The sequence below is a fragment of the Pseudophryne corroboree genome, chromosome 6 (assembly GCF_028390025.1).
Source record: "Pseudophryne corroboree isolate aPseCor3 chromosome 6, aPseCor3.hap2, whole genome shotgun sequence".
Taxonomy (NCBI): Eukaryota; Metazoa; Chordata; class Amphibia; order Anura; family Myobatrachidae; genus Pseudophryne; species Pseudophryne corroboree.
Window position 1 is genome coordinate 93,927,150 of NC_086449.1, and position 19,311 is coordinate 93,946,460.

Genomic DNA, 19,311 nt, shown 5'->3' on the forward strand with positions numbered 1-19,311 from the left:
TGCTTAAAATCATCCACTTCCCTTTTGAGGCAAGCTGGGGCTTGATGTGGAAATTGATGTGAACTGCATTGTCATGGTGGCTGCCCAATCACCAGTCCCCCTGCACCTTTCACATGTTCCAAATATGACTTGACATGCTCCGAGTAATATAAAAAATCCCTTCACACTCAGTTGCCATATGTATTAAAAAAACAGCCCCAATGTGCCCCTTTAAAAGTTTGCTTACAGTATCTGCAACAGTGAAGGTGAAGTGTTGGCACAGCAGGGGTTAAGGACAGACCCTGGTCCAATCACATGGTCCTGATACTGATTGTAGGCAGACTGGTAGCAAAGGAGCCTTGTGGGGAAGAAGGAGGAGTCTCTTTGAAGTGATGGGAGGTGCTGGACGTGCTGAGTGAGGAGCGGGAGTTGAGTAACGGATGCAAACCGCATGGTCATGCTGGGTGGTGAGAGCAGTGCTGCGGAAAAGATGCAGTGGGGTGCTACTGGGAAGCAGAGAGCCAGGTGACCGAGTGTGAGACATTGCAGCCAGAGATCGGACACTGCCAGGTCTAGTGAAAAGCGTGGACACCGCAGCCATCTTGTGCAGTGAGGAACCACTAAAACAGGTCCAGCTAGTAAACACCTCGACTACAGAATTCTGAGTGAGTACACAGAGACTGCTATTGTCACAAACCACAGGCAAACCACGTACCTAGCCTACCTAGTAAGTATCCAATTTGTCACACGCTGTGCAGCATAAAAGGAGCAGGCAGCATAATACAGTCTTACAGTGTAACATCTTACAAATCAGCTCTTGTTGGAGAATAGCTAAAACAACCACCCCATGCTTAAACACTGTTGGAGATATATTTATGATCATGGAAGAGAAAGAGACTGAGTCAATTATGTAAGTGAAAGTGAGTTACTTTATCTAGAAAAGACTGAGGGGCTGATTTATCACTATCCGCAACTGATGATGCGGATATGGTGTGATAATATTAGGCAAACTCACAATGCGATAATAGAGTACATCGCATGGATGTATCAATTATCGCATGCAGGGCCCTTCGATGCCTCTCCGCAGCATCATGGGGCTATTTTTCGTAAAAAATACCCCGATGTCCTGCTGCCCATGTGCCACCGCGTCACTACCACTGCCGACGCGGTTACCGTGACTACGCCTGCACCGCAAAAGAGCTTCCCTGCACCCTCGATTTATACTTACCAGTCCCAGGAGCTTTGTCCGGTGCTCCAGGTGGCTGCCAGGCAGTGGATCCTGCTGCTGTGCGTGATCCCTGGTGCTGTAAAGTGAGCTGCCAGTTTGCAGCATCACTTTACTGCACAGGGGTCACAGCACAACACATGGAGGACCCAGAGCACCAATCACCAGCTCCTGGGACTGGTAAGTATGTTTTTGTTACTTTTTTTTCTTTTAAAGGTGATCAGTTTGTGTGTCCATCGGACATACAGAGCTGATCACCGGAGCTTAGTCCCACACAGCTTTCTCTGCAGGGGGGCAGAAAAAGCTGTGCAAAAGGCTGCTTGTCGCAGTGCTGCCCTATGATTACGCCAGCTGGGGCTGACTTTATTATCACAAGACACACTACAGTGTTTTTTAACTTTTTTTCCCTGTAAATTTGTCCACTTCACATTTCCCATTATAAGTATGGGAAATGCGATGTTTGTTTCTAAAACAATTACAATTAAAGGGTTTGGAGCAGTTCTTCATGAAAACTGCTCCAAAAGTCCTTCAATACACTGAATGATGCTAAAATAATGTGAAATGGGTGTAAAAATAACCTTTTCACATTATTTTAGTAAAAATAATGTTAATAAATAGGGCCCTGAGTCATTTCTGCAAGTGCAACTGAGTTATCTGGAGACAAAGGCTGAGTTATTTGCCCAAGAAACCCTTACTACTAAGTAAGTTGCATTTGTCAATAGACACTACAATCCCTTTGCTAGCTACATCCTTTTTTAATAAGACTGAGATACAGTGACATTCTTGCAACCCAGGATTACTTGTATTCGGGTGTGCCATTACCCCATTGCAACACTGTGGCAGCACAGGATTTGAGAGAGCTCCAACGTTATTTGCCAGTGAAGATAATTACAATTTGGTTTGGGAAAGATAGAAATTTAGCAACTGTTATTGTGAAAGTGTGTTTTTCATTACTCTTCTCATTACCACATTATATCCATGATTTAATTATTTGTCTTTTGCATTTTTTTTAATGATCCAATGTGATGTGAATTGTAGTCAATTGTCATAATTTTATCTTCTTTAATTGCCCTATTCTTATTATGATTATTTAATATTTTTGGCAATTAACCAATCATCCTCCTCAATCCAGACTTCATTACGGCTCAATAAAAAGACATCCTGTTGGAATTGCTGACTCACTCCTGTTTCGTATCAATCTATCCTACCTCTCTGAGCAAGGTACTACAAAACAAGGTAAGGGGAAGAACATTTCAGGGGAAAGGTCTGTCACATAGCCACCTAACACCTGTGGTACCTCTCTCAACCACGTAGACATACCCGCCAACCCCAGGTTGTTACACCATTACTCTGTTGATTAATTTAAGAACTAGAGAAGACCAAGCTGAACATTTTTTAGTGGAAAAGAAAAATGTTTCTGTTAATTAATGAGTTGGGTTACAGTAGTAACAAGGTTAGACGTTTATGTGATGCTGACATGTTTGCTTACTGTGCGCCTATTCAGATTTATTTTTTTAATCAATTTTATTTTCATTACTAACTTTTTCCCCATCTATCTATCTATCTATCTATCTATCTATCTATCTATCTATCTATCTATCTATCTATCTATACATACATATATATATATATATATATAATCTCTCTTTCCAAACAAAGATCAACGTACTGTAACAACAGTGGATAAAACACATCCGTCATGTTCAGTCTGTTACAGAATAAAGATTAATGATGTCTACAGTCAAGGTTTTGTCATTTTCATTTTCCACAAACACATCAAATACATCTGCATGGTATAGACAGAATATTTTACACAGTAATTGCTACACAGCTCAAGGAAAAGCCAAACATATCACAGCATAAGTGGTTAGTGGATTAACATAATCAAGATTGGGAATGAGAGCTACGGTGTCAAGTGAACAGGAATAGTGAGGTGTCCGTTGCAACAACACAGTGGTTCAGATGTGACAACTGCAAATATTTGAAGGAGACATCTCCACTGGAGGAAATCCAATCATCCCATAGTTGGTTACACTTATAAATGGTTGCTCTTAGTAAATGAAGGGGGCTGATGACTTGCACGTTGCAAAGTTTTTGTGGAATTACCACTGGAAAATAATATATTTGTGGGCAGAGAAACAGTAGTTTATATAAAGCAGGGATTAATATCTGGCAATATTTCAGTAACTATAACACAGATCCATGTAAGAGGATCTGGTAATACCCCAAATGTTCTAATATGATAATTCCATGGGAAAGTACAAAAATGTCCTATAATATCTTCCATATTTAGGACAACTAGGAGAAGCATACTCCATATGCACTGCATATGTTTATGGTCTATGCCAGTGGTTTTCAAACTGTGTGCCATGGCATCCTGGGGTGCCTCAGGACACTTGCAGGGGTGCTCTGGGTTGGTGGTCTAGGACCAATTAAGATTAATTATGGTCAATGTAATAGGCAAACCAGTGCTGGTGGCTTCCAATCATAACATATGAGGTCATACAGAAGAAAATCTTGTCCCTCACCACACAACTGAACCTAAGAATGACATATAAACACAACTTACTTAATTTAATATTGCTATTAGGGGTGCAGTGAAAAAACTTCTGTTACTCTAGGGTGGTGTGATTCAAAAAAGTTTGGGACCCACTGGTCTATGCAATATTAATGTTTGAATACACTTATTTCTATCCTGGGCACACATTACAGGGCCTCTTGCAGCTATCCCTATGCCTCCTGTGAGATATTTGCATATGTTCTGTACACTAAAGGGGTAATAACAGGTAGCAGGTTATGGGGATGATGAAGAATCCAGCACAAGTCGGCAGTAATTGCTCCCATATTCCATGCACATTTGTCCCCATGTGCTTTAAAATAGTCTTATGTCCAGATAAGCGTATATAGTACTACGAGTCTTAGCTGAAGGCATAAACCCGGTATCCCGACCTGGAATATTATATGTGTCCTAGTATGGTGCTTCCACTTCCAGCAATTGTCATATTGTTTATCCTTTCAATTTATTCATTTCTGTTATATCTCTGTTACTCCAGAGTGCTGTGTTTTGGAAGAAACAGAGAATCTGATTATTGAATAAAACTATGATCCTGTAAAGGGAGCATTTAAGCATATCATATTTCAAACAAATCACTATGGGGTCTATGTACTAAGCCTTAGAGAGTTATGAAGTGGAGAGAGATAAAGTACCAGCCAATCAGCTCCTGATATTTTTTCAAACACATCCTGTAACATTACAGTTAGGAGCTGATTGGCTGGTACTTTAACTCTGTTCACTTTATCTCTCTCCAATGCTTAGTACATAGGGGTCAAAGGGGTCTATGTATTAAATGTTGGAGAGAGATAAAGTGTATAGAAACAAAATATCAACCAATCAGCTCCTGACTGCTATGTTACAGGCTGTGTTTGAAAAGTGATAATTAGGATCTGGTTGGTTGATAGTTTATCTCTCTTCACTTTAACTCTCACCAAGGCTTAGTGCATAGACCTCCAAATCCTTTATTTAAGGTCGAATAATATGTCTACTGTACAGTTGCATATGTGCAGTATGAACTCATATGTGTAATGTTTGTAATGTATGCTACATTTTTTTCCTCCATGTTGCTGCTTGGCGATGCATTGTACCACAAAGAATTCCTAGTGTACGTGAGTACACCTGGCCAATAAAGCTGATTCTGATTCTGATTCTGATAAGAATCCAATACAGGTAGCTAGTTGCCAAACATCCTCCAACGCATTTTGCCCTGTCTCTGTACTAGTGACAGCGGTATTCGAGACAGTTGGGAGGTATGGAGTAAGACACTCACCAATATCTTCCAAAATGTAAAAAACTACATTTAATACATAGCTAAAAGGATATGAAATGTGAACGATTCTCCATGTTGCTGTCAGTATAATGTATGCAGTATTACACTTTGTACACATTTAGCGTTTTTCAATGGTGGAAGATATTGATGAGAACCTTTCTCTTTTTTGGATTTCTGCATGCAATTTTGTGGTAAAAAAAGACAAATTACAAAGATAGGGCAGTCATAGGTAAACAAAGGGGGGGGTTCAGGTTTTCTGAAAAAAAACCTTCCCCACAGCCTGGCCAGTAGCCATTACATGCAGTATAAAGGTCAGAATGGAGCTACTGCACATGCCCAGTGGCAGGAGATTTTCCTACCAAGTCTGCTGTTTGTGTCTTGTTACTTGATAATTAGGCCTCCTTCATGGGCTGGCGACAATTGCTTTAAAATCAAACATTTGGAAACCCCACCTCCAGAAATCCTGCGTTTGCCACTGGCAGCAGTCCCTACGTGGAAAAACAAAAACAACAAGATGCACCCTAATATTGGGCTGGATGTAATGACTCACGAGTTCGACACCTGTGTGGGATGCCGGCTGAACTCGGACTTTTTTTTAAAGGAGTCATCACTTACAAGGCAAAACACATGCCTTGTAAGTGATTGCCCCTTTAAAAAACCATCCGAGTTAGTCCGGCATTCCACACATTCGCCGAACTCGGGCATCATTATATCCGTATGATTCCTCCTCTGTCTGCTTAAACTTAATAATAGAACACAAGTCTTCCTACCAGAGATACAAATAAATAAATGGGGTTATCTGAAAATGATTGAAGTCCTTTCACCAAGTATGGACCACGTTAATTCTCAGCAGATGACCTAAAATGAAACGTTTGTATCTCATAGCATAACATAGTGGAGGTGCCTAGATGGTTAATGCCCCTACCTCTACTACCTTTGGCCTCACAAATGGAGCAGATGTCTTCACAAATGTCAGGATTTTAGTAAAAATAATTCCACACCCGAGAGGTAGCCTTTTTTTTGTATCACAGTGGCTTTCTTTTTATTACTGGCAAGAACTGCTGCCACTAGTGGCTGACTTACAAAAACAGTATCATCAACATTCTCATTACCAATATCCTCATTAGCATCAGATAGTCCCCCTCACAAATATCCCCCTCATTCTCTCGGAATTCGACAGTGGCATCCTCAATTTTTATGTCATCAGCTTTACTTTGTCACGATCCGGACTACTGGACATAATTTTTTACCTTTCAGGTGTCTCCTGAGGCTGGCTCAGCATTCCAGGGCCGGGTCTCAATCATGTTGCTAAATGTCCTTACTTCATATCTCCTCTCTGCCAGTTTGCAGGTGCTGTCACAAGGAACTCTTAAATGGAATGGCGTTTCTAGCTCATCGCAGCCTCCGCTGCCATTACTGCACTCTCAGCACTTGGACGGCTCTGTATAGCATCTCCTGCCATTGCTGTGCACTCAACGCGTGGACGGATCTGTGTGGCGTCTCCTGTCAGCTGTGGCGTTTGCCGCGATTACTACAGTAAAGCACTACAGGTCTGTGCGGCGCCTCTCACCCGCTGTAGCTTCTGCCGCTGGCTCTGGGAGGTTGCTGTGCAGTTTGACATTCACTGTGTCCTGCGGCCGTTGCCGCCATTACTTTGAAAGCTCCACATGGAATTGCAAACCAGGTTTCCCTCCAAGAACCAGTATGGGCGCAGCCATGTTGGTTCTGATCACATGATGCTATTTCCACCAATCTACAGTTTCGCTGAGCTCTGCCTGATTGCTGATCCAATCCCTGCACTGCTGAGGGTATAAAGGGACTGATCCTAGACTAGGAAGTTCTCAGTGCTTTGTTTGCAGTACCAGAACTGCGTACAATAAACAAACATTCATTTCATCTTTGTTGTCGGGGTCACACCTCCGGGCATTGGTGGTAGAAGTCATCTATGTCTAGGAGTCCTATTCTGCCACCCAGATTTACCTTTACACCAGCCCTTACAACTGAGGCTGTCCCAGACCAACACCAGCCCTCAGTTGTGACAATAAGCACTGACCTAATGAATCCGGCCGGAGACCAAGACCAAGCGGCTAGGCCAATGCAAGAACTGGCAGCCCGACTTGAACATCAGGAGGCTGCACAAGGCCATGTTATCCGCTGTCTTCAGGATATCTCCTCTCGGCTGGTTGGAATCCAAATGACTCTCCGTGGTTGCGGGGCATCTGGTGTACCGACGGCAGTACCTACAGTGGTAACCCCACCCACCATACCCACTTCTGCTTAACGTCTTCATTTACCGACTCCAGCAAAATTTGATGGTCCCCAAAAGCCTGCAGGCGATTCCTCAACCAGTGCGAAATTCATTTCGAGTTACAGCCTGGCAGTTTTCTAACTGATCGCACAAAGGTTGCCTACATTATTTCCCTCCTCAGTGGCTCCGCGCTGGATTGGGCATCAGCATTATGGGAGAGATCTGATACTTTGCTGTCTTCATTTACAGACTTTATGGCAACATTCAGGCGTACCTTCGACGTACCTCAGCTTCTTCTGAGATTCTCCGTATCTGCCAGGGGACACGAACAGTTGGACAGTATCTAATATGGTTCCAGATCTTAGCATCAGAACTGGCATGGAACGATGATGCTTTACGTGCAGCCTTCTGGCATGGCCTATCTGAGCGTATCAAGGACGAATTGGCTACCAGGGATTTGCCTTCAAAGTTGGATGAACTTATATCTCTGTGTACCAAAGTTGATCTACGGTTTCGAGAAAGGGCAATCGGCGAGGAAGATCAACATTTCCCAAGTCTACTCCTCCTCCTCCTCATCAGCCATCTCTGCCCAAGGATGAATCCATGCAGATAGATCATTCTCGTCTCACTCCGTCTCTATTGTGCTGCACCATCTCACGTTATTAATGCCTGTCCCAAGTGTCCGGGAAACTCCAAGTCCTAGCCCACCAAGGAGAGGGTCGGCTAGGAGCAAATGCATTCCTCTCCATCTTCAAGTGATTGTAATCTCCCAGTTTCGCTCCAAGTGGCTCAGCGTACTAGGAACATTATTGCTCTATTAGACTCAGGAGCAGCTGAGAATTTTATGACTGAGGAATATGTCAAGCGGTGGTCCCTACCCACCGAGAGACTTTCGTCTTCCATATCTTTGACTGCCGTGGATGGCAGCAAGATTTCTGATGCAGTAATTTCTTCCAAGACTCTACCAGTTCGTCTGAAAGTAGGAGTTCTTCATTCAGAATTAATTTCCTTTTTGGTGATTCCAAAGGCCACCCATCCGGTGGTTCTGGGTCTTCCATGGCTTTGTTTGCATAATCCTCTGATTGACTGGAGGATGACCCATATCCTGGCATGGGGTCTGTCCTGTTCTGAGACCTGTCTTTCCAAAGTACTTCCTGTTCTTCATCCTCCAAGTCTTCTGACGTTCCACCCCTTCAGTATCAAGATTATACAGATGTGTTCAGTAAAGCCTCTGCGGATGTCCTGCCCCCACATAGGGAGTGGGATTGTCCTATCGACCTCATCCTAGTGAAGGTTCCACCTTGAGGCCGAACGTATCCGTTGTCTGTACCAGAGACTCGTTCCATGGAGGAGTACATTAAAGAAAATTTGGCAAAGGGTTTTATCCGACCTTCTTCTTCTCCTGCTGGCGCAGGTTTCTTCTTCGTTAAGAAGAAAGATGGTGGCCTGCGGCCATGCATCGACTATGGAGGTTTGAACGACATCACAGTACAAAAACGATATCCTCTGCCTCTGAATACCGAACTCTTTGACCGGGTTAGCGGAGCAACCATCTTCACGAAATTAGATTTGAGGGGTGCCTATGACCTCATTCGGATCCGGAAGGGTGACGAGTGGAAGACCGCATTTTACACCCGTGACGGACATTATGAGTACCTCGTCATGCCTTTCGGACTTAGTAATGCTCCAGCTGTTTTTCAACACTTTGTGAATTAGATCTTTAGAGTTATCCTCTATCGTCATGTCATGGTATACCTCGATGACATCCTCATCTTTGCCAACGATCTGGAGGAACATCGTTTTTGGGTGAAGGAAGTCCTGTCCCGTCTTCGTGCCAATCATCTTTATTGCAAGTTGGAATAATGCATCTTTGAAGTCAAATCCATTCCGTTTCTAGGCTACATTGTGTCCGGGTCCGGATTAGAGATGGATCCTGAGAAACTACGAGCTATCCAGGATTGGCCAATACCTATAACCCTCAAGGGTGTTCAGAGATTTTTAGGATTCGCCAACTATTACAGAAAATTTATTCGAGACTTTTCCACCATTGTGGCGCCTATCACTGCCTTTACCAAGAAGGGTGCTAATCCCTCCAAGTGGTCCAAAGAAGCCGTGCAAGCCTTCCATCTGTTAAAGCAAAGATTCACCTCAGCTTCAGTGTTGAAACAGCCAGATACCAACTCGCCGTTCACCCTTGAGGTGGATGCCTCCTCCGTTGGAGTGGGTGCGGTCCTGTCTCAAAGAGCCAAAGATGGTCATCTGCATCCTTGCGGCTTCTTCTCCCAGAAGTTTTCCCCTGCTGAGCGCAATTACGCCATTGGCGATCAAGAATTGTTGGCTATCAAGCTCGCCCTGGAAGTGTGGAGGTATTTGCTAGAAGGTGCTTCCCATACCATCACGATACTTACAGACCACAAAAATCTCCTGTATTTGAAAAGTGCACAATGTCTCAACCCCCGTCAAGCCAGATGGGCACTTTTTTTTTCTAGGTACGACTTTAACATCAATAATTTTTATTCAATTTTTTGTTTTGCAAAACAGGGGTACAGAAAGAAGAAAAGGGAGGGAGGGGAGGGGGAGCAGTAAATACATAGATGAGACAACATGTATACTTATACAATACATACAATTCAAAATCAATCAAACATGTGTATCAGAAAAACTACAATGGATGTAATACAGTAAGAGATACAGAATAAACGAGAGCAAAGAAGGCACTGAGTCCACAATAATACAAATTGCAACTTGAGCACAGAGCAATCCCAGACTCAGTACGAGGAGGGGTCTCCATCCGGGGGAGGGGTGTGAGGGTGAATGTCCGGGGAGGGGGATCGCAGTACCAAATTTGCTCCTTCACCCTCCGTGACAAAGAGCAGCCAAGGCTTCCAACGCACTAGAGGGGACTTGGCAGAAAGGGAGCAAGGCATATACTCAGTCTCCATCAAAAAGAGCTTCTGAATTTTATGTATGACTTTCATTAAGGGGGGAGGGGGTATGGGTTGTTTCCAATTCTGGGCTAAGGCCGCAAATATGACCTAAAACGTACTGTAAATGAGCACCCACGGAACGCGGGTAGACATTCAGTAAAGCAATGAGGGGGGTGGGGGACAGGGTGAGCCCAAGACTTTATTAATTAGCCCAAACACCTCGACCCAGTACAGCTTAATAAAGGGACAGGTCCAAAAAATATGAAAGAGATGGCCTACCTCACCGCATAGGCGCCAGCAAAACTTCGAGCATGCAGGCCAAATCGTGTGAAACCTATCAGGCGTGAGATATAACCTATGCAGTAACTTGACGTGCATCTCGGAATGATTTAGGCATTTAGACATAGCAAGGGACGACATAAAAATGTTTTGCCATTGGTGGTCGGTTAGGGTACAGCCAATATCCATCTCCCACCTGATTTGGGCTCTAGTTTTAAGAACGGGAATCAATGCTAGTAGTGTTTTGTACCAGAAGGAGATCTCTTCCATAGAGGTATCCTTAGAAAGACGGCCTAGGACCTGTGACATAGGAGGGGGCAGTGGGGAGGGGGCAAGGTGGAGGCTGTTCCACCAATGTTGTATTTGATAGTATCTGAGCCTCTCAGATTCAGGTAAAGAAAAGCGTTCTTGAATGGCAGAGAAGGAGCTAAGCACGGACCCATTAAACAGATCTCCCAGTAGACCAATCCCCCTAGAACGCCAACCTGCCAAATTGAGATTAGGGACTAGGGCGGCTACTGTGCGTAAAGAGATTCAAGGCAGATTATGAAAGGAAGGAGATAAGCCCATGTCAGTCTGTCCCAGACCTGCAGGGTGGCTCGGGTTGAGGGGAGAAGACGTAGGTCCGATGGTCGCATAGGTTTAGGTAGCCAAAAAAGATCCCTCAAGGGAAACCTGGGGCAGGCTAATCCCTCCAGACACGTCCACTCCGAATGGATATCACTAGAGAGAGCTTTAATCTGGGCTAAGAGGCAGGCTTCTTGGTATAGGGAAAGATTAGGCATGTCGAGGCCACCAACTCTCCTAGGTAATGACATCCTGGCGTGGGACAATTTAGGCGGTCGCGAAGACCAGACATAATTGGTGAGGATAGTAGTAGCCTTATCTAAATATTTCTTGGGGAAGACAAAGGGAATTGTACAAAACAGAAACATTAATTTGGGAAGCAACGACATTTTAAAAAGCGGCCAGACGTCCCAGCCAAGATATCTCATAATTAAGCCACGATTTGGTGGACAACTGTAACGAGGTCAGTAAAGGAGGGAGGTTAACTTCAAATACAGAAGAGGAGGATGGGGGGATATAGATACCCAAATACCGTATTGAGGTCGTTTGCCAATTGTAGGGGTATTTAGCACGCAAAGGGGCCATGGAGTGAGTGAGATTAATAGGCAAGGCATCAGTTTTAGTTGTGTTTAATTTGTAATAGGATGCTGCAGAGTACCTATCTAAAATATTGTATAAATGAGGGAGTGAGGTGCAGGGGTCGGTTACAAATAAAAGAACATCATCGGTGAATAAACATAGTTTATGGGAGATGGTACCGAATTGGAGTCCTAGGAACTGTGGGTTCGCTCGAATCTTAGCTGCCAAAGGCTCAATCGCCAGGACAAAAATGAGAGGGAAGAGAGGGCAGACCTGACAGGTGCCGTTGTAAATTGGAAAGGGGGAAGACAGAAAACCATTACTAAAGACCCGGGCTGAGGGAGAACTATACAAGGCTAGTATGGATTATTATTATTATTACATTTTATTTATAAGGCGCCACATGTGTTTCGCAGCGCCGTACAAAGGACAGTACAGGGGACAAAACATTTCATTATTACATGTAAATAAATAACAGAAATAGAGTACAGATAACAGAGCACCACACATTCTCAAGACATAGTACAGCTAAGATGTAAGTATTGAGGTAGTGATCATCGTACTACTAGAGGCTGTTGGTCATAGATGGAGATGAGCCTTTACTAGCAGGATAAAAATGGTCGTTGAGTGGGGGAGAGCTGTGAGTGAAATGTGTTGAGACGAGGGCTTAGATAACAAGAGGAAAGAGGGCCCTGCTCTGAAGAGCTAACAATCTATTGGGGAGGGGCGACAGACAGATGACAAGAGGTGCAGGCAAGCGGGAGGTAGCCTGATGGCAGTATGCAAGCAAAGCTGAGATGTTCACGGCATGAGGCAGGGTTTGGAGGCGCGGCTTCAGCTCTGGGTTATGCATTAGAAGGGTACGCTTTGATGAATAGGTGGGTTTTTAGAGCCCGTTTGAAGCTTTGCAAGGTTGGGGAGAGTCTAATGGAGCGGGGGAGTGCGTTCCACTGAAGGGGTGCAGCACGTGCAAAATCCTGAACTCGTGCATGGGAAGCAGTGACCAGGGCGGTGGAGAGGCGACGGTCATTAGTCGACCGTAGGGATGACAGGATGTCACACTTGCGGCGCTGCGGCTGCCGAGCTTACCGCTCTGGGTGCGCTGGGTCTCCCGGCGGTCATCGCCCCCGGTGGGCTCCGAGTCGTCGCGTCTTGCTGGCGCTGCCTCCGGCGGGTTCCCGGGGTGTGGGCGCCACCATTGCGCCCGGCATCCACGAGAGCGTGGTGAGCGGGTGACATAGTCAGCCCCTTTCGCCAGTCGGGAGAGGGCGGGAAGTTCAAAGGCAGACGCCGTACAGAGCCCCGGCACCTGAGTATCGTCTTTTCCAATGATCACCAGTGCTAGCAGCGTTCAGCGTGTTCTCAATCTGAACGTCTCCTGTGTTCCAGCGTTGCAGAGTATCTTTCAGTGGGACATTCCCTGTGCTACCAGCATTGCAGAGTATCTTTCAGTGGGACATTCCCCGTGCTACCAGCGTTACAGAGTATCTTTCAGTGGGACATTCCCTGTGCTACCAGCATTACAGAGTATCTCTCATTTGGACATTCCCTGTGCTACCAGCGTTACAGTGTATCACTCAGTGGAACCTTCCCCGTGCTACCAGAGTTACAGTGTATCACTCAGTGGAACCTTCCCTGTGCTACCAGCGTTACAGTGTACCACTCAGTGGGACATTCTCTGCGTTACCAGCGTTACAGTGTATCTCTCAGAGGGACACCTCCTGTGCTTCCAGTATTATAGGGTATCCCTAAGTGGAACGCCTCCCAAACTTCCAGAGTTACACTGAATCTCAAATCCTCATTTATTTCTTCAGCATCACTCACAAGTTCTTCATTTTTCTGTGTGCTTCAACATCGTTCTCAAATCTTCATTCATTTCTTCAACATCGCTCACAAGTTCTTCATTCTTCTGTGTGCTTCAACATCGTTCTCAAATCTTCATTCATTTCTTCAGCATCGCTCACAAGTTCTTCATTCTTCTGTGTGCTTCAACATCGTTCTCAAATCTTCATTCATCTCTTCAGCATCGCTCACAAGTTCTTCATTCTTCTGTGTGCTTCAGCATTGTTCTCAAATCTTCATTCATTTCTTCAACATCGCTCACAAGTTCTTCATTCTTCTGTGTACTTCAGCATCGCCCCCAAGCCTTGGCCACAACTAATTGTTTAGCATTACACGTCGGTTACAACGGCTAAGTTCTGCATGAGGAAAACCTACATCCGGCCATCCCTGCTCCGGCCCAGCTGTGGTTCCTCTTCCCTACCATCGGAAGAACCCCCGAGTTCTCAACACTCCCAACCCAGGTCAGTGACACAGGATTTGGTCGCGGAAGCCAAATTTCAATAATACTTCCCGTATGTAGGTCCAGTTTATGCGGTCAAAAGCCTTCTCCGCATCTAGAGATAACAGGAGAAGGCCCTGTTCACGGGCTAAGGAGTCTACGAGGTTAAATACCCTACAGGTATTATCAGACGCTTGCCGACCAGGGATAAATCCGACCTGGTCGGAATGTATCAGGGAGGGAAGCAGGGCATTCAATCGTTAAGCTATTAATTTAGCATATATTTTAATGTCTCCGTTTAATAGCGCAATGGGGCGGTAGTTTTGGCAAGAAGTCAAGTCCTTACCTGGTTTGGGGATCGTGACAATGCGAACCTCCAGCATCTCCCTTGGGAGAGTGACCTGAGAGGTGATTTCATTATAAACTGTTACCAGAGAGGGAGCCAGGAGGTCCTGGAGTGAGACATAAACATCATTAATAAAGCCGTCTGGGCCTGGCGCCTTATCTTTAGGGAGAAATGTAATCACCCTTAGAGTGTCCGTGGTGGACCAGGAGGCATTCAGCATGTCTAATTGATCGTCGGCAATGGAAGGAAGGCTCAAATCAGTGAAAAAGGAGTTAATAGAGGAAAGAGTAGGCTGCGGGGTAGAAGGGTCAGTTGAGAGATTATAAAGTTGGGAATAGAAGTCAGCAAACTGATTTGATATCTCCAAAGGGTTAGATATTTTGGCACCCGATGGGGACACAATAAGCTTAATTCTATTCCTAGCTTGTTGCGCTCTAAGCTTACGAGCAAGCAATTTTCCCGGTCTATTCCCCGCTAGGTAAAATTTCTGACGCATCCTGTTTAATGATGCCTGGGTGCATGCCATAAGCAATGTATGAAGCTGGGACCTAGTGTCAGCTAACTCTTTCTGGAGGGATCTCGAGGGTCGAGCTTGATTTTTTCCTCCAATTCCATTAATTTATGCTCCAAATCATTCAAACGTTGCTGATGGAGTTTCTTAAGCTGGGCTCCTGCCTGTATTGCCGCCCCTCTAGCAACGGATTTCAGCGCGCACCAGAAATTCAGAGTGGACGTGTCCGAAGGGGAATTAAATTCCAAGTAGGACGTGATGCTGTCGACTATAATTTTTTTAGATACGGGGTTGGCCAGTAAGTGAGGAGAGAGTCTCCTAGGTCGGGGCGGGGCATGTTGACTAGTAAGATCCCATTTAAGAATCAGCGGGGCGTGGTCTGACCAGGTTATTGGAAGGATATCTGCGGATCTAGCAAATTGGAGGGTCCATTTATCAGAAAACAAAAAATCAATACGAGAATAGGAGTTGTGAACAGGAGAATAGTATGTGTACTCACGGCCAGTAGGGTTTTGCACTCGCCAAATATCGTAAAGGTCAAATTCAGCCAAGAGATTGCGGAAGGCTAGGCATGAGGCGTTAGAGGAGGCTAAAGGGGAGGAAGAGGGCCTGGGAGACCTGTCCAACCTAGGGTCAAGGACCAAATTAAAGTCCCCCGCGAGGAGGAGCAAGCCTGTACGGTTCCTCTGGATAACTAAACATAGTTTATGTAAAAAAGCTACTTGATTTGAGTTAGGGGCATAAGCTGAAACCAGGGTAACCAGTTTGTCATTTAAAAAGCCACTCAAGATAAGATAGCGGCCATTTTTATCGGCAACCTGGGAGTGTAAAGTGAAGGAGACAGAGTTTTTAAACAATATAGCTACACCATTCCTCTTAAAAGGGCCGTTTGCAAAATAACCGATAGGGAACCTGCGATCTTTAAACATAGGGGGCGCTAAAGACGAAAAGTGTGTCTCCTGCAGTGCAACAACATCCGCCTTGTGCCTAGCAAAATAGCCCAACGCTAACCTTCGCTTATTAGGGGAGTTTAACCCCTTAACGTTCATGGACAGAACCTGGAGCATCGAAGCAGTCTAAAGCGCGCCATGAGTGGTAAGATATTTTGGTATACATACATGATTTTTTTTTGTCTCATACAGTTAGTTACAGTGTCGCGAGAGGGGGGGAGGGGGGAGGGAGGGATTGTCGGGGGGAAAAAGGGTTAGAACAAACCAAAATGACCCAGTACATCAGGTCGGTATAACTACTGCAAGGAAAGCAAAAAAATGCAGTAGTACATTAACAGGGGGGAACATGTGGCCTAACGCCACCACCACCTATGAACCTAGATGAGAGAAAAAGAGAGACATGGACAAATACAAATATGCCTACCAACCATGTAAAGAAAACAGAGAACATATACGCATGAACTAAACCATGAACACAGAGCCGGGACTCCAGCAATGTAACTACTAACAGGGTAACTCACGTGACCGCATCAAAGCGAATAGCTGAGTCCCATCCGTTAGAACGGTACAGAGTAACGTCCATATTCAAAGTCCAAATTCAAAGGGACGACTTCAGGTGACGAACCACTCCGATTGGAGAGTTGACTGTTTCTTGGATCCAGGAGGCATCGTGACAGGGATATCCCACTCCGATAGCAGCTTGACTCCAGCTTCCAATGAGGCAACTGTGTAGGACTTATTTTCATACGAGATGATGAGCTTTACCGGAAAACCCCATCGATAAGTGATCTCTTGGTCACGAAACGCCAGAGAAACAGGGATAAACAATCGTCTTTTAGCCAAAGTCAAAGCAGAGAAATCCGGAAAAAGCTGTAATCCGCCAAGCACATCAGAATCTGAGTCTCTTGCCGCCTTCAGGATGCGTTCTTTTGTCGTGAAGAAGTGCACTCTCATGAGCGTGTCTCGTGGGAGCGAGGGAGGAACCGAGCGCGGTTTAGGTTGTCTATGGATCCTGTCTATGAGCAGCTCCCTGGGGTCAGCCCTGGGCAAAAGCTTCCTGAATAACGCGGTGGCGTAATCCTCCAGCTCAGAATTTTCGGGAGTGCCTCGAATTTTGATATTATTACGCCGAGATCTGTCCTCGATATCCGCAATCTTAACTTTAAATGCCTCAAGGTCACTCTGCTGTTGATCATGGGCCGTTATGAGGTCATTGTGAGACGAGACCAATTCCTCGACTTTCCGTTCCAGATGGTCTGTACGTTCCCCTATAGCGTGCAATTCCGTCTTAACCTCTCGAACAGCCACTGTGAGATCTTGAGTCAACTCTGTTTTAAACGCTGATAGGGCCTGATACAGAGTTTTGACCGTGAGAGGGGCGTCGGAGTCCGGGTCAAACCCCGGCACAGAAGCAGGGCTGCAGGAAGGGTCTGTCGCAGAAGTGGCTACAGGGGACTTCCGTACAGTAGGGGGGGCAGGAGCCGCTTTTTGAGACGGAAAAGATACTCTAGGAGGCAGCACTTCTTTAACCTTTTTCGGAGGCATTCTGAAGAGATGTAATTCCGTAGGCTAGGCAAGAGCACTGGAGAGACCACGGATCACGAAGAATATATAGCGAAAGGTTAGGTAAGCATAAAGGCCAAAGGTGGTGGTGTATAAACGGTCTGGACTACATCAGAAGAACGGCATCACCAGAGGCCCGGTATTCGGCCATCACTTGCCAGCAGTGCCCAGGGAGCAGACCTCCAGCAAGCAGGGAAGAGGGGAAGCCAGGCACCCAGGCAGCAGCCAGCAGCACAGCGTCACAGGGGTCAGGCAGACCGTGCCTCACTGGGCAATCACTCTCCCTTCCAGGAATATTCCTGCGTCGCCGTGCAGGGGCCGAGAGGTATGAGGGGGAACACAGAGAAGGAGCCAGTCCATCCACAGCTGCAAGGGAGGTAGGAGAGGCTATTAACAGGCCACCTCACTGGCAGGGCTCTTCAGGTGGGGGTGTGCAACTAATTTAGGCCCCGATTCCCGGATCCAGTGTAGGCTTCAACTCCCAGGGACTTCAAAAGAGGCAGCAGACCCCTCGTTTCCACTATGGAGGGGGTGTTTATGTGGCAGGGGGACTCAGGGGGTCAGGCTACGCTCGTGGGAGTGGGAGAGTGTGGCCGACTGGCAGATCGGGTGTAGCAAGATGGCCACCGCCGGGAGGGATGCAGGAGCTAGGAGGCCGCAGCCGCGGCTCCGGAGGGCAGGGAGCGAGAGTCTGATCCCCGCCGCCACCCCCGATGGTCTGGGGCAGGTGAGGGGCAGTGAATGGGTTGTTTTGGAGGCAAGGGGGAGCCGTCAGGGGTCCCGGTGCGGCCGCGGTCCGATCTCGGAGCCCGCGCCCGGGTAGGCCCCAAATTCGAGGACGAGACGTAGGCCTCGGCTCCAAAAAGTGACAGGGGGCTCCACTCCAGCCTCCCCGGGTCCCGGACTTAGTGCACAGCCGCCGGCAGAGACAATCAGAGGGGAAAGCCGGAGATAAGTTTAAGTTAAATGCAAGGCCAGCAGGAGCTCACATAAAGCATGTCCTCTCCCTAGTTACGACTTTAAACTCCAGTTCTGTCCAGGGTCACAGAATCACAAGGCTGATGCCCTTTCCCACTCCTGGGAGCAAGAAAATGAGTCTGAGTCTACGGACAAGCATCCTATTATCAATTCAGTGGCGTTCTCCAAGTTAAGGATGGACTCTATGCCTCTATCAGGGAAACGTTTTGTAAAGCTATCTCTAAGGAAGAAGCTCATGCATTGGGCACATGCTTTCCATTTTACCGGATATGCTGGCATCCAGAAAACCCTTGAATTCATCTCCAGATCATACTGGTGTCCGACCCTGAAAAAAGATGTCACAGAGTTTATTGCTTCCTGCCCAAAATGTGCCCAACACAAAGTACCTCGCCAGTCACCTGCTGGGCAACTGGTTCCTCTAGCTGTTCCTCGTCGTCCGTGGACCCATCTGTCAATGGACTTTATTACGGACCTACCTATGTGCAACAAGTTTAATACCATCTGAGTGGTAGTTGACCAGTTCACCAAGATGGCTCATTTCATTCCCCTCACCGGTCTTCCGTCAGCTTCCAAGTTGGCTCAAGTGTTCATCCAAGAGATATTTAGACTACATGGCCTCCCCGAGGAGATAATTTCAGACAGAGGAGTACAGTTCATAGCCAAGTTTTGGCAAAGTTTATGTTTGGTCCTCCAAGTCAAATTAAAATTCTCCACAGCGTATCAACCCCAAACTAACGGTCAAACTGAGAGGGTGAATCAGGACTTGGAGGCCTTCCTCCGAATTTATGTATCCTCATCCCAAGATGACTGGGTTCAACTTCTTCCCTGGGCCAACTTCTGTCATAATAACTAATACCACTTGTCATCCTCTTCTTCTACGCCATTCTTCACTAACTATGGATTTCACCCTAAAGTTCCAGAATTTCAACCGCTTCCAGCAACTTCAGTGCCAGCAGCTGATATCACTCTTCGTCAGTTTTCAAATAACTGGAAGAGAGATCGAACGGCTCTACTCAAGGCATCTTTTAGGTATAAGAAGTTTGCAGATAGGAAA